Here is a 17,408-nt window from a genome sequence, read left to right on the forward strand (position 1 = left end):
TGGCTCAGAGTTATTTGGCTGACACTACGAAAGACCAAACTGGGCACGTGAAGGGGAGTTCACAGAGGTCAATGTATAATGTGCAAAGCTTCCAGTTGTGTGAAAGGCAACCACTGACACTTGTGGACTTCTTTCTCATCCCCAAACACTGAAGCCATCTCTCCTCTTCCACAATCAGCACCTACTCTGCCTGGGGGCCGTGTCCTCAACACTGGTGGCAAGCAAAAGCCATGTCTCAATTCCTCTGCTACCCTGATGCCACTGAAACAAGCATATCACTCCATTGTAGGCCTTTAAAGGTCTTTTATTTCTAGAAATACAGGGAATGGATTCATTCATTTATGCATCAAATAAATGTACAGGCTTGTTCCACTCTGTACAAGTCACTATGCTAGGCAGTGTAGAAGATAAAGATTTAGCAGCCAACTGCTAAAAAGAAAAAAGAGAAACTGTGTATGATTCACAATATCTACAAGAGCAACAAAGCAAATAAAATGCTCAAAAGAACAATTTATCTTGGGACTAACTAAACAGGAGTTTACCTGCATATTCCTAATAAAGAGGAGACCGAGTGATGTCATAAACAAGGACTTGATGGGTTCCTCTCAGTCTCTAAGGTGCACACAGATCACTGCAGGAGCTGATTCAGACGGTCTGGAGTGGGGCTTGAGATTCTGCATGTCTAACAAGCTCCCCCGTGACATCGATGCCGCGGTGCTGCCGGTCCTCAGACCACACTTTGAGTAGGAAGGCTCTAGACCATGTCATATGTCACTGGGCTGTGTCTTCTGTGAACTTTCAGCACTGGCCAGTGGTGTCACAATAAAGAGTATTCAACTCTAGCAGTGTGTAGGGAGGCTAATATGACACCTAATATAGCCAGCTTCCTACCAACCCGGCTGGCTCCTCCAGTAGTTTTCAGAATAGTTGGAAGAATGGCAGATTGAATACATTTTTTAAATTCTTCCTAAATATCATTTTTCTCAGTCTAACTTCTTATATTACTAGGTGGCTATAAACTCAAGATGGTGCTCCCCAGCAAACACCTGGAAAGCTGCTAGGTTGCCGCTAGAACATAGGACCATCTGCCATAGCAGGCGTCAACCTCCTCCTACGGAGCTGGGGAGCCTGGAAAGGATGTGGCCTCAAATAAGGACAAGGGTGTGGGCAGGACGAGGAGGGAAGAAAAGACTTTCCAGATGAAGAGAAGAGTTGTATAAAGTCCCCAAAGCAGGAGGAAAGCATAGAGTGCATAGAAGACACTGTTTGCCTGACTGACGTGTGCGTGGCTTGCTCCCTCACCTCCTTCAGTTCTCCACTCAAATGTCCCCTTGTCGGACCACCCATCTAAAACAGCTTCTTTCTGCATCTGTTAGGACTCACTACCCCCTTACCCTGCTTCACCACACTCATCACTGCCAGAGATCCAATCAGATAGTTGAAGAAAATACTTCAGAAGCAGAGGACACAGCAAGTGCAAAGCCTTGAGGCAGGAGCGAGCTGCTGGAACGCAGTGAATGAGATGAGTGTGTCCAAAAACGCCATTTGAGAGGATGCTGAGGGCCACAAGACACGCTCTGGTAAGGACTTTGGATTCTGTGTCCATCAGCTCTTGCAGCATGGCAGCTGCCGATGCTGAGTGGCGCACAGCAGTGAGCATCTATTTCTCACTGCACATCTGTGGACCCTCTGGGGCAGCCCTCCTCCACATGTGTCATTCTGGGGCCCAGGCGGCAGCAGCAGCAGCTCCTGGGGTACGTTCTTGTCCTGGCAATGGCAGAGGTGCAGGAGAGCAAACCTAACAGCACAGGGTCAGGTCCACTCCCATCTCATGGCCAGAGCACATCACATGACTAAGTCAAAGTCAAGCGGCAGGGAGTACACCATAGCCACAGTGAGGTTGTGGCAGGGTATGGGTATCATACATACTACTACACCACAGGGACGTGAAAATGGGGACAGCGGTTCATTCCACACATGGTAAGTGTGATGCGGCAGCCACTGTGTGCAGGGAGGAGGGTGTTGAGCAGAGGAGTGACCTGACTGGTGTACATTTTTTGAAGTTCTCTCTAGCTACTGCATGAATAATACACCCACCCTGGGCGCCAGGGTGGAGGCAGAGAGACCCTGCCAAAATACATCCAATGGTGAACACGGGCTCAGTGAGGCCTTATTTTGTGCCTGGCAGGTAGGAGAATACAAGAGATGTGGAAAACTTAGACCCTGCCTCAGGGATCCCTGCTTGAAACCGTGGTCCATCCGACTCTGACAGCCTTGAGGAAAGCGGAGGCATGCTTGGTTTTTATTCCCCTGGTACTCCCAACAGTAGCCAGACCAACCAGATGGGAGGCAGAAAAAGAAAGCAGGGATCTCCATCCCCAGTGCAAGGGTGGCTGGCGAGGCCACTGTCGACTCACGGGAGCAGCAATGGCCACTTGGACCAGATGTGAACAGAGAAGACCCTGACGGCGCTAAATGCATGTGCAGTGTTGAGAACGGAGGCTGAAAGGAAGGAGCACAATTTGTGCCTCATTAGAGCTGTAAAAATAAGGCAGGAGGGTGGTGAGTCACAAGAAGCCGGCTGGCTTCACACCCTCCAGAAAGCAAGGAAAGGCCTTCCCATCTCATCCCATCCCACCCTGTGCATCACGTCTCAGGTCACCCGATAGAGACGGCGAAACGAGACGCTCTGAGAAAGCAACCTTTGGGAAAGCAGGCCGTTTTATAAAAGGAACACAGTGTCACCAGGAATTTTTGTCTCTGGAGAAATGAACAAGCTGTTAGAGGGTGTCATGCAGTAGGAAGTGTCGAGGCAGAAGGAGTCCTCAACTGGGCAGAGTTGGGCACTGGAAGTTGCTACCTTAGGATCCTGCAGGTCGACTGGAGGCCCCTCTGGATCCCCAACAGCAGAATGAAACTGACCAGCTGCCAGCTGGTGGGCGACTGCGTTTATCAGATACCCTCTCTTTGCAGCCCCATGGAGGTTTTCAAAAGAACAGCATTTTAAGGCCAAAAAGGGAACAAAATAACCTTTTGTTATTCAAAATTTCACATTAACATAAATAGCAAAAAATAAGCACACATAACCAGAAAGAAAATATAAGCCATTAAATGGGTCAGATCAAGTCACATCACTTCTTTCAAGTTTTGTTTTTCATCTTTGGTGTAGGGTGTTGGGAACAAATTACACTTTAGCATTTCCTTTATTTCTGAAATTCTATGATCCATTAAAGAATACCTTGCAAGACACTCCAAAGAATGTCAAAAACAAAACCAAGAAACGGCAGGCATCAACGGACTGCACTAAGGAATGAAAAAGGAAATAGAAGAGAGATCGTATTAATGCTTTGCCTTGCCCTTTACCAGGGAAGATGTGTGCCCTTGAAATGGACAGGTTGGAGCATTCAATAAAATTGTAGTAAATGCACAGAAGGTTCTAGTCTTAACTGACAAAAGAGATATCAATAAATCACCCAGATAGGATGTGATCCACCTAATAATTTCTAATGAATTCATGGATAGAATTGTGGAGCTGTTGATTATGATGTGAGACCAGTCGTTGCCACAGCTGCTGTGTGAGATAGACAACAGTCAGGTTGCCAATGTCAGTCTTATTCCAAGTTTCCACAGGGGACCTTGGGAAACTACCAACTGGTTGTTTCTCCCAGCCATACTAGCCAAGCTGGTGGAATCGATAAATAAGGTACAGAATTGTGGAAAGTTCAAATCAGCACAACCCATGGAGGCAAAGGCAAGATGGGTTCTATACAGAGGAACCAGGTCTGATTAACAGAGGTCTTTGAGGGTACATGGAGAGAGAGAAGTGAGTCATTTTTTAGACTTTGGAATTGCCTTTGACAAGCGTCCACACCAAAAACTTACTGTGGGCAAGTAAAGAATGATTGAGTCATCATAGAATTAAGGGACTATCTGAATTGGAAAAGAATTGAATTCCAACATAGGAAAACCAGGTAATAAATAAAAAGTTATTTCAGGGGCCAGCCCCATGGTATAGTGGTTAAGTTTGGTGCATTCTGCTTTGGCAGCCCTGGTTCGCAGGTTCAGATCCCAGGCACGAAGATATACCACTGGTCAGCCATGCTGTGGTGGTGACCTACATATAAAGAAGAGGAAGATTGGCACAGATGTTAGCTCAAGGCTAATCTTCCTCAGGAGAAAAACGAAAGAGTTATTTCTTTGTAAAAAGTAAGAGTTCTCAGAGGTCAAGAGGGGTCAGTCTTGGTGAGTAATTTTATAAAGAGATTTGAAGAAGTAGGCACACAGTGAAATGTTCATGGTTGTAGATGACCCCAAGGCATTCTAAGAAGTGAAATGACGAGTCAATGGGATAGAGACTTTTTGAGGCTAAGCAGAAAGTGCTACAGAAATTTTAGTGCAGGCAAGTTCAAGTTAAAGCAACTTAAGAACAGAAAGTTGTAGAATAATAGCCTAGGAACTATCCATAAAGCCAAGAGAAGACTTTGAGAGTATTTGTTTTGCTGAAAACATTAAGCCTAATGCAGGATAGCAACATCAAAGACAATAAAATGCCAGGCACTCCATCAATATTTGTTAAATAAATGAAATACTGAATCATCAGAAAGACACAAAATAGAAAATATGTCCAAACTTAAACAAAACTATTTGTAACAGGATGTTAAAATGGGACTCTTCTTAATTCCATTTTAGCTGAAACACAAAAATAATAGATGTTACATTGCAAAGTAAGGCCATTATTTTTTACAGGACTTGTAAAGAGGAGATAGCTGACAATCTCAAAAAGATACACACTGAGTGTTTCCATGAAATTACATAATTATAGAGATGGAGAACAGATTAGTGGTTGCCAGGTTATGGATGAGAGAAGAAGGGGGTGTGCTATAAAGGAGTAGCAAAATAGAGCCTTGCGGTGATGGTACAGTTATGTGTTGGATTGTGGTGGTGGTAACATGAAACTACTCATGTGATAAAATTGCACAGAGTTGCAAACACACACACATGATTGAGTGCATAGATAACTGGCGAAATCTGAATAAGCCCTGTGGATTGTACCAATGTCAATTTCCTGGCCTTGACATTGCTGTATAGTTGTGCAAGATGTTAACACGAAGGCGAAGGTTGCATGGGATCTCTCTGTACATTTCTTTGCAACTTCCTATGAACCTACAATTATTCCAAAATAAAAAGGTTTTTTAAAAAAAGGGGTGGAAGGTTGAAAACCAGTTTCTACCCTGAGCTGAACCCACCTCTAGCCTGTATAAGAGATTGGAGTAGTCAAGAAAAGAGAGAGTAGAGGTTGAGAGAACATTTTTAGAGGATGTTCTAGGTGTGTTGTGATTCTAATCCTCTTCTTGGAAGTAGGACTGGGGTGCCAGCTCTTAATGTTAAAATTAGTGAAGAGCCTTCAATAGGAACACCCTGACAGCATGGCCTGTATGCCCTGCAGTTATGGGACACATTGGACCGTGTCTGACTCCCACCTGAGAAATTTCAAGAGCAAGAGTTGGGCTGGCCAACTGCTGACACACAAACGAAGGAGTGGAGGCTGTGCTGGGTGTTCTGCTCTCCCAGAATTTGTCAGTACAAAAGATATATATGACTGCTTTCCATGAGCCTGGTGTGGACCAAGCAGAGTCTTATCCCAGAGGGCTGACCAGAGAGATAAACAGACAGCGACAGAGACAAGCCAGAGATAATTCCGAACACTGGGAACAGGAGAAGGAATATACAAAGAGCTGCAGAAGAGTGTATGGCCTATATTGATGAACTACAGAGGAGAGGGAGGTCTCCAGTGATGGGAATGTCCGAACAAAACCCACAAGATACACTTGAGAACAAGAGTCGGCTTTAAACACACCTCCCGCCCAGAAAGCGCAACATGGAGCTCACAATAATACCAGGTAAGGAAAAACTTTTCTGACCAATGTTGTCTCTTCTCCCTCCCTGTGCTCGACGCTGGAAGGGTCAGAAATCACAGCTAACACGATGAAGGACGGAGATGGAAAAGCACAAGGTGAAAAAAGAATACATTCTCTTTCCCTGCCGCTCCTGCAACAGCTCATGATCGGGGAAGGAAGAGAAAACTTAATACTGAACCAAATTCAAAGCGTTACCTGTCACATGGGACCAGAATTGTAAATTATTGATTGGAGGATCTTGTATTACCCGGGTGACCAGAAAACCTGCGTGATTTTTCACCCAGATGCAAGAGAAGAACTAAGCCTACACAGCAGTTTTAAAGGGACAGTGGGAGGCGAAGCATTGGTTCATGATCATATGCCACGGTCTTGCTTGTCAGTGTAATGGTTACATAAAGTGCATACTGAGGGCTGTTTTATCAAGAAAGATCTGGAAAAGGGCAATGAAAAAGACCAAGGGCATAGTGGCGGGGGAGGGAGGTCTGGCGTATAAGAAGAGATTTAAAGAGATTAGGATTTCAATATGAAGGCAAAGGTTGAAATGGAAATTTTATTGAAATCAATAAACTCATAAACGATATGAATAAGGTCAATAAAAAACTTTGCCAGCCCCCAGAATACAATAACAGGAGGGCACCACTCAAAGTAAGAGAAAGAAAAAGCAAAGACAAATACTCTTAGGGAAGACACTGCCTCACAAGAAATGGTATAGGTTAAAATACCCATAAGTGGATATTTTTAAATTTAAATTCACTTGTATTTGAAAAATGAATGTATCTCATACAGCACTTTAAGGAGAGATAAGAATCCAAAATTATATCAACAAGATGAAATGTCCTGTAATGCAACTAGAAGTACCCACACTAGACTGCTATTCAATGTACTTCAATAATTCACTTTAATTTTCTAAAATATATCCCATGCAACATTTTTTAGCAGGAGGTATCTATTATCACAACTACACCAACGAAATTAATAGCAGCAACTCGAAGTGTCAATACCTACCATATTGATAAGCAAATGTACTTTGCGAATAAAGAAAGCATCACTAATGGAATGTCGTTAACATCGTTCCTCCATTAATGGAACCCAGATTATTTTTCACCTCATCTGAACAGGCGGCATGTGATGTTAAAGGTTTTGGATCCATGGTTCTCCAGCTGAGTTCTCATCGCATCATTCTGCCCCAAGGCCTCGATGGGCACTGTTCCCTCTGCCCAGAACACTCTCTCCCAGCCCCATCACACCAATCAGGTCTCTGCTCAGAGGTCACCTGCTCAGAGAAACCTTCTAGTTTTTTTTTGCCCTATTTAAAATTACCACTCATCACTACTGAAAATGATAATTTTTATTTTTTGCTTACTTATTGTCTATCTCCCTTCTGGAATGTAAGCACCATGAGAGCAGCCAGCAGCTTTGTCTTCTCACTGCTGTATCCTCATGGCCTACAACAGTGCCTGGCACACAAAGAGTTGTGGCTAAGACTGCTAGTTTTCCACCTGACATCCATGCCCCACTTCTCCCTTAGTAACAGAGTTGTACATTGTGAGGTCCAGCAGTTGTGCCCAGCTACAACACTACATCTGCAGCCTCTCTTGTCAATAGAAGTGGTCAAAGACGTCTAAGCAGAAGTCAAGGGGTGGAGCTTCTTGTAAAACACTTTGAAGGAGGCTTACTCTTTAAAGAAGGTATGCCCTTTTGCCCTTGGTCTGATCTCCTTCCTACTGCTTGGAACATGAATGTAATGGCTGGAGCTGCAACAGCTATGGTTGTGTCCATGAGGTAAGCTTACTTATAGGAACCATTCTAGGTGGGCTTCAAGTCTTTGATACCAGGTCTAGACTGCCTACCTCTAAACTTCTTTCACATGAGAGAAAAATAAACCTCTACCTTATTTAAGCTGTGTTATTGGTGTTATTTTTTTACTGCAGCCAAACCTAATTCTGATATATGGGTGCTTAGTAAATATTTTTTGGATAAATAGGCATGTTTTTCTTTTAAACTTTAAACTTTTAAAAACTTTTTAAAAACAGACCTTGCTACATTCCCCACCCCAAATGTCTAATTAAACAGTTCTGGAGTGGGAACTGGGTGACTGGGATCATCACGCTAGTTTGCAAACCACTGGTTAGATGAACCCTCCATTAAGCTGGATCTACACAGAGCAGAACAAGTAGGAGTTCTGGAATCCTGGCTCATCACTTATCTGCTAGCTGTGCCAACTGAGGCAACTTCCCTAACCTCACTAATCCTGTTTTACTGTCAGAAAATTGTCAACATTGTAAATAGATACTTCATAAATATTTATTGCTGTTATGGTATGAGTTGTAAGGCAAACTAGGATATTTCAGGAAACCGTCCTGCCTTTGCCCACATGGCCATCTCTGAGACAATGCTGGGAAAACCACGTGGGCAATCTAATCTACCATGACAACTCATGCTGTAACGCTCAGAGAAAAAGAAGGAAAATACTTCCTTCTTTTATATAGAAGTATATATAGAGAATATATAGAATATATAGAGATCTCTTTTGAATGCAAGTTACAGAAACCCGTTGGGTCTAGCTCAGTTGAATTAAGGAATGTGGCTGAGCCATAGGAACAACTGAACCAGGGAACAGCCCTAGATTCTTTCCCCACCTCTGTTTCCTGCCCTTCTTTTTGTTTCTGCCCCTGTCTCCTCTTTCTGTCTGTAACCTTGCTTCCTTTGTTTTTCTGGTTCACATGGTAGGAAAACATGGCTGTAGACAACCCTCTAACTTCACGTGTTACTAGTCTCATCATCGAGAAGGAAACTTATTTATCCAAGTCTGGGTTTCCTGGGAAGACCTCTAATTGGCTCAGCTCAGCAATGTAGACCACCCGAGCCTCAAGAACTATGACGTGAGTGGGGTGAGTGAGTACCACTGTTGGAACGTTGCTGGTTCTAAAATAACAATATGGGTAGAAATAGGAAAAGTGGAGGGGACACTGGGCAGAAAAACAGTAAATATTCATTATGAGAGCCGAAGTCAAGTTTTCTCTGGGTGAGCTGAGCCAGAACCAATGAAGTAAGGATCAAGAGATAAATGAGATGCTAACTCTTCGAAAAGCTGGCCCGCATAAACCCCTTCAGTCCAATTTGGGGCTGATAACTGAGTGTAATTGAGAGATTGACCTGAATTAAGGCATCCTGGCTGCTGCATAGACAATTTAAAGAAAAGTGACTTGCAGTAGAGTAGAGGGCTTGCAGTGGTCAAACATTTAGTTTGATAAATATTTGTGTATAGTTTCCCTCAAAGACCAAACGCTCATGACGGACTGGACATAAGAAAAAAGAATGTCTCCAATCAGCCGCCTTTAACCTATTTTATCTTTGGAAATAAAAAGACTATTTATAGGTTGCTCATCCTCTTTCTGCAAGGGCTGCTTTGAAGATATGTGCAGGCTGTCGCCAGGACCCACCTCGACTGCAGCTCCCACTGGGCACATCTCCTGGCCCACTGCAGGCGTCTCCGGGCTCCAGGACCCTGTTTCCTCCCCTGGCCCCACCGTGCCCAGGGTTAGTAAGAGCACGCCTATTACTAGTCTCTCAGCGCTCATATCCTTGGCTTGTTCCCCTAACTCAGCCCACAGTTCTATAAGTATCTTCCTTTGTGGAGGAAAAAGATGACTGCACATTGTTCCTCAGTATCAATGGACAAATGGCTTTCTTACTCTTCGTTTCACTGATTGGTTTTTTATATGTGCCCATCAGTGATATCTGGCCAGTGTCACAATGCAGCATCTCACGGGAGGGTTCCTTGGTGACTAAAGCTCTGATGCTTCTCCTAAGGCCTGGAGCTCTGTCACTGGCCTGGAGCATTGTCACCTGCGAGTGCTCGAGGCCAGATGGAAGTAGCAGTTGCAGAAGAGACTCTCCGTAAGGAGGCTGAATCCTCCAGGGCTTTTTTTTCCTTGACACGGATATAAGCTTATGGGATTCTAAGTGGCCTAACTACTGTCAGAGATAAATGTCCCCGTGACATCCACCGTAGGGGGAAGTAGAATAAGAAACACTTTTGAAATTAATGCCATTGACCCTGAGAGATGCTGGGGGGCCCTGAATGCAGGTAAAAGGAAGAGGGAGTCCTGCCCGGCATAGCTTTTACTGAATGTCTATTGATACTACAGCCAGCTCAGCAGAGTGGAACACACTTGCTCTTTGGGGCTGCATGGACCTCTGGCTCTACCCCTTAGGACCTGCACGGCCTGGGGAAATTTTCATAATGTCTCTGGGTTTCTGTTTCCTCTTCTGCAAAACGGAGATAATATCTTGCAGGATTATTCTGGGGGTTAGAGACACCACATGAAGGCCTGGCACCAGGCCCAGCACAAAGTAGCATCTCAAATAAACGACTTCTAGCGTTGTTGTGAATGTAATTGAAACAGCACAGTACATCAGCCTTTCAGAAGATCTTCAGCTTCTCTGTGTTTCTCAAAGTTTTCTCATGGGTATTATAATGCCCCCTCTGTCGCTGTCTCAGAGGGAATTTGTACAAGCATCTACAGCTGAGTTTCTACCCCTGTGCTCCTCACAGCTCTGACATCTGTCAGTCTTGTAAAACTGCAGAGTCCTGGGCCCCACTCCATATCTCAGGAGCGTGGGGCCCAGGACTCTGCATTTTTTACAGGCTTCCCAGCCAAATCCCACATATGAAACCCTGAGGACTTCTAGTCTATATGCAATGGGTTTTTTAATTCATTGGTGATTTTCTTTAAGGTGGAGTCAAGGAGGACGGGACAGTGGTGCTTTTAGTTGGTGAAGATCGTCTTACTTATAACAGCTAGAGGAGGAGCCCTTTCTCCCAGCTCCTGGCAGCTGGTAGGACCATCCTCACAGTCCCAAGAAAAGATCCTCTCCTACCTAGGAAAGAGCCCAAATAGCCGGGAGCCCAGCCCAAGTCTGTCTATACTGTTGAGGTTTCTCAAAATTTTGGAAATTTTCCTAAATCAAAAATACTTTCCTTCTTCAGCAATTTGAGAGGATTACACTATATTAGAAAATTCTCATCAGTGAGAGAAACAAGACCAAGGACTGAGTGTGAGTCCATGTTTCAGTGACTGATGTAAAACTTCCTAGTAGTAGGTTACAGAGTACCAGCTGACAGTCCTTTACCGAAAGTCAAAATGCCCACCGATCTTGTGACTTAAATTTGGATGTGAGTCAGGAAACACAACAGTTTTGGTATTTTGTGGAGTTCTTTTTCTTTCTCTCATTCTTTATTTTTTTCTTTATTTCATTCACCAAAAAATACTGTCTGCATGGTGCTGTAAATATTAGGAAGTAAAGGCTGTCCGAAGGCCATTCGGAACTGGCACCCCTGTGTGTACCCAGTCTCTGTGCATCTCCTTGGCGTTGATCTCCATTTGCTGTATCTCTTGCTTCTGACTGACGTGGAACAACAAGCAGCTGTCTCCTCCACATCTCTATTTAACTGCCCTTGTCCCGCTAATTCAACCACACTCAACGCAAGAGGGTCTTTGTGATCCGACCCACCGGGAATTAAGGCCTCTATTTTTTGAAAAGGCCAGATCTACGTCTCAGGGAAATGAAGAAATCAAAGTGTTTCTTTTGCTGACATGTCTGTTTCTATTTGCCAAGGTAGCTCTGTAAATGACTGACTTTTAAGTTGTTCCCTAACGGTCATGAGGGAGGCCCACGGCTTCCAGGATGTGGAAGAGCGTGAAGAGTACTCCAGGTTGGTCCTCGCCAGTGTTATTCTCCTGGTTCATAAAGTCTTTTGTGGGGTGATTCCAGAACCACTGCTCCTTCCTCAATCCTTCTTTAATTTCTTTGTTGCCTCTAAAAAACAGAAAAATGAATTTGGTTAGGTAGTAGGTGAGCCACGCCAACACCTAGCGATGAGGTTGGTAATGGGGCTGATAACGTTCAGAGTTTTCAGTCTCACATGATCCTGTGAGAAGAAGATAGATCCTTTTATCTCAGCCATTTGTTCTCACACATCTATATATCTCATAACAAAAGGGACTAGGCAAAAAGGATGGATAACTCATTTAACATTCATCCATTCAACAAATATCCACCAAGTACCCACTCTAAGACAGGCTGTGTGCCATGCCCAGAGGTTAGAGTGGAGAGTGAACAAGGTTCAGTTTCTACCCTCAAGGAGCTCCCAGGCTGATGGGGGACAGACCAACTATCATAATGAAGAGTGATAGAAAGCAATCACGATGCAATGGGAGTGAAGTCAAGGAACAGCAGACACTGCTGGGGCAGCTCTGAGGACCAGTCAACTAATGAACCAGAATTTCAGACTCTACGGCAGTTTCTATGGTAGGTCAACAGGGTTATCTTTATTCAAAGGAGAGCGCCATTATCTCAGTTATTTGAGTGGCAGAAGAAGAAATAGTTGCTGCTGTTCCTGTAAGCTCTACCTCCTTGCTTGACATTATAGGAAAGTCCAGCCTACTTGGTGGCAATTGTTTCCTCCTGACGTGGGAAATCATGTTCCTGTGAATCACTCCACATCCCACAGCCACTATTTTTCATCACATATAAGCTTTTATTTCCAGCTGGGTGTTGACAAGACAAAACTGTTCCTTAATGCTTAAGTAATGGAGTGGAAAATAGTTGATAAAATATGAAAAGGTCAATTTTGATTATACATACAATCTCTTCTCTTAAGAACAAAATGTGTTTGAACAGGCATGAGTCATTCCTTACAGGGTTGTGAAAAGATTGAGTTATTTAGTTAGTTGTTTCATTGTGCAGAAGTTTTTTGGACCCAAATGCAACGTGTGTGTATGTGTGTGGAGGCTTCCCCACACCAACAAGCAGTTCTCAGATGCCAGTGGGCTGTCCAAAAATTCAACTCAATTCTGACACTATCTACCTAGAGATAACATCAGATTCCACAAGTTAGGGGTTCAGTCCTACAAGACTGCCTTCCTCCCCCCACTTCAGACACCACTCCAAGCCCAGTTTATTGTCTGTGCTCCTGACCAACCGGCTACAGATCGGAGGTCCCAATGACCCTCTCCTTGGACTTCAGACTCCAGCCACAAGTCCAGGTTGTTACCTGTACTTCTGACAGACTGACTACAAACCAGAGGTTCCCACAACCCCCTCCTCAGGCTAGATTAATTTGCTAGAACGGCTCACAGAACTCAAGAAAACCCATTTACTCACTAGATTACCAATTTATTACAAACGATATCAAAGGATACGAATCAACAGCCAGATGAAGAGATACATAGGGCAAGGTCCAGAACAGATGAGCTTCTGTCCTCGTGGAGCTTGGGGCCCAGCACGGCAGTTCTGGTTCCCCAACATGGAAGCTCTCCAAAAAGGCCCCACCCAGGAGCTGTCCTTTTGGGTTTTGATAGAGGTTTCATTACGTAGTCGTGAGTGACTATGTCATTGGCCATTGGCACTTGACTCAACCTCAAGCACCCCCTCGCCTCCCCAGAAATCAAGGAGAGGGACAGAAAGTTCAATCCTCTGATCACATGGCTGGTTCTCCAGGCAACCAGTCCCCATCCTTAGGTGACCACCTCCTCCACCCCTGCCTGTCACCTCATGAACGTAAAAAAAGATGCTTTGTCACTGGCAACACTTAGGAAATTCCAAGAGTTTTGGGAGCTGTGAGTGAGAAAAGGGGACAAAGATCAAATATATATTTCTTATTATAAATCACAATATCACAAATTGATTAGTTTTAAAATAATAACTTTACTGGTTTTATACATGCATATTTTGTGTGTGTGTATGTGAGGAAGATCAGCCCTGAGCTAACATCCATGCCAATCCTCCTCTTTTTGCTGAGGAAGACTGGCTCTGAGCTAACATCTATTGCCAATCCTCCTCCTTCTTTTCCAAAGCCCCAGTAGATAGTTGTATGTCACAGATGCACATCCTTCTAGTTGCTGTATGTGGGATGCCGCCTCAGCATGGCCAGACAAGTGGTGTGTCGGTGCGCGCCTGGGATCCGACCCCGGGCCGCCAGCAGTGGAGCACGCGAACTTAACCGCTAAGCCACGGGGCAGACCCAATACATGCATATTATAAAAGTTCAAAAAATATACCAAAGAAACAATGCATTACTCAAATTCTACTACCCAACAATAAGGTTGGGTTAATATACGATGAACATCAATTCAGATATCTGTCTATACAAACATGTAATTTGATGGATGAACAAACATAATCTTATAAGAATGGAATCACGTTATACTTCTTTTAAAAATATATATTAAACTTAATTTTACGTGAATTTAATAGAAGGCAAAAGAAACTAAAGTGAAAATAAAGGAAATGCTGAAATTCATAGAACTTCCCTCATTTTTAAGAGTTTGCTCTATGTATAAGAAAAAAGATCACGAATGTCAACAAGATGTTTTTCTAATTACTTGTTCCAATTTTAGACAATATGAATTGAAAGATTTTGCTGAAAAAGTGACCAGCATACTTACACTTCCTCCCACCTTCCCTCATTCCACCTGCCCATTTTTTTGGTGTTTTTATTTTGTTTGCTTAGTCAAAATTTATACATTCTGTACGTTCACATTCTACCCTGCAGCCATACTTCCCTCTGTTGTTGCTGTTTTTGTTTAATGCTGCCTCTGTATTTAAACTAATACTCACCGGTGGTTATTTTACCATTCTTTGCTTCATCTCTTGGTGGGATGGATTTCTTCATCACAATGATGTATAGTATTGATTACAGTGAAGGTGTGTACATATAGTGTTTACTACAGGCCAGGCACTATTCCAAGCACTGTATATATATATTAATTCATTGAATCCGCACAAAAAAACCAATGAAATAGTGACTATTGTTATCCCCAACTTACAGATGAGGAGACTGAGGTACAAAAAGTAACTTGCCTAAACTATACAGCTAGTAAGTGGCAGAGCCAGAATTCAAGCCCAGGAAGTCTGGCTTCAGTCTGTTCTGGAAGGCTTTCTTCACGAGGGTGTGTGGATGCTTTATTCTCTGAGCTCTGTTTTGTTTCCGAATGCTCTCCTTGCTGCCTTTATACATGAATGGCAATTTGACAGATTAAAATTATTCTAGGTCCCAGTTCTTCTCTTCTGTAGCCATTGCCCTACTGTTCCCTGGCATTGGGAGTTGATGGGGAGAAGTCTGAAGCCCCTTTGATATTTTTTTTCCTTTTTGCTTTTTCTGCTGGATGCCTGAAGAATTCTTTATCTTTGAGGTTGAATAGCTTAATCATTATATGACCAATGTTGTTCACTTACTGTCAATTTTGCCTAATATACAGTGTGATCTTTCAAACTGCCAATCAGTTCCTCCATCACATCAGGCATATTTTCCTGTGTTATGTTTTCCAATATTTTTTGTTTACTTATTGGATTCTTACCAGGAATATCAAAGATCCTTCTACTGAACTGTCTTTGAGCTCCTTAACTATTATCTAATTATTTTTTCCTCTGCATTTGCTGTCATTATCTCAAGTCTTCTATAGTCATTAACATGATTTTTATCTATGTCTACTATCTCTATTTCTAACAGTTACTTGAAATTTTATTTTGTTCCTTTAGCTCTTCAATATCTCATTTTATTGTTTTATCATCTTATTTTGTCTTTTGTTTTATGTAATATATGGTCTTGTTAGGTTCTTGTATAGTACCACACACTTGCAAGGAACCTGCTTGCAATTTTGGTTTTGGTTTCTTCCAGAAAGGATTTTTCATCTGTCTTTAACATGCACTTTTTTCCCTCAGTATATTTTTACAGTGACTATACAATTTCTTTTCATCTTATTTATGCTTAATATGGGCAATTCTGACTGTCTATTGCTTCGATAGAATACAGTGTAAGTGAATTTTCCCTGACATCCTCCCTTTCATCTTCCCCATTCTGAGCTGCTGCTTGAGGACTGGGTGTTATTTTCAAGTCTCTGCTCTGCAGTTTGAAGGTGTGGGAATAGGGAAGGGGGACAACTCAGCTGGGTCTGAGTGGAGTCCTTGCTTGGAGCCCAAAGTTTCACTCCTCTCTGAGACGCATCTATCTTTTAACTGGAGCCTGGTCCACCTGACCAAGGGCTTCAGCTTGCTCCTGCAGCTCAGTGCACTGAACTGGAAGCCCTTCCTGCCTCAGACAAAGCCTCAGGGTCAAGCACTGAGGCCACGTCTCTCAAGGACTTTTCCTGGAATTTTCCTGGAATTGCTTGCTCACTCCCTCAATCTTTCCCCTTGAAGCTGGAATATATTGATGAGAACCCTCAGGGTTCCATTAACTGGCCATCTTTCCTCCTCATGGCTTTGGGGGGAATGGAGGCAGAGCTGGGGGAAATGTGGGGTTAGGAGCCCTGCTCAGCTCCAACAGCATCTTCTGTTTTTTTGTGGCTGCCATTCTTGACATTTATGGCATAAAGTTGTTCCTCTTTTCTTGTTTGCTTATACCTGTAAATCTCTCTTTTTCTCAAAAAAGAATACCCTGTACCCTTTAAGCAATAACTGCCCATTTGCCCCTCATGCTAGCCCCTTGCAACCACCAATCTGCTTTCTGTGTCTATGGATTTGACTATTCTGGACATTTCATACAAAGGGAATCACACAATATATGACCTTTTGTGTCTGACTTCTTTCACTTAACATGTTTTCAAGGTTCATCCATACTGTAACATGTATCAGAACGTCATTCTTTTTATGGAGCAATAATCTTCAATTCTATGAATATACCACATTTTGTTTGTGGTCCCTTCCTTCATCTTCAAAGTCAGCAATGCAGCTTCTCTCTGATTCTGCTTCCGTTGTCACACTACTTTTACCATAGCCAGAAAGTTTTCCCCTTTTAAGGATTCATGTAATTAGTTTGGGAACACTTGGATAATCCAGGATAACCTCTTCATCTAAAGGTCCTCAATTTAATCACATCGACACAGTCATATTCTGAGGTATGTTCCAGTATATTCTGTAACAGGTTATGGGAATAAGGGGATGAACATCTTTGGGAGGGGGGCATTATTCTGCCTACCACAGACATGTAAACTAATAGTGATAATAATAATAGTCAACATTTACTAAGAGATTACTGTGTGCCTGGTACTCCTCTAAGAATTTTACTTGAAATAACTTCAATAACTCCCTACTATATTCCTATGAGATAGGAAATCTTATTACTCTCTTTATAATTGAGGAGGAGGCTGAAGTACAAAGAGGCAAAATGGCTTGTCTGAGGTCTCACAATAGGTAAGAAGAAGCAGAACAAGGATTTTAATGCAGGAATCTAGCTCCAAATCCTGTACAATTAAAAAGGGGTCCTCCTACTTAGTAAGACTGGGAATCCCCACCCTAAAGGATAGTCTTTCCTAATCAGGCTCCTGCCTTAGGTGCTAGCTGGTCCTCCTGGCCCTCAGGAGTGCCTGTGGACTAGGGAGGGAGGTGGTCTCATGAGGTGGGTCTTCAGGGCCAAGCTGGGACTGGGGCTTCACCAAGGACAGCCAGGAGACCTTAAAATTTTTTGAATTCTGACACAATATT

This window comes from Ceratotherium simum, chromosome 12 (genome assembly GCF_057802395.1).
Source record: "Ceratotherium simum simum isolate JZ-2026a chromosome 12, ASM5780239v1, whole genome shotgun sequence".
NCBI classification, from domain to species: Eukaryota; Metazoa; Chordata; class Mammalia; order Perissodactyla; family Rhinocerotidae; genus Ceratotherium; species Ceratotherium simum.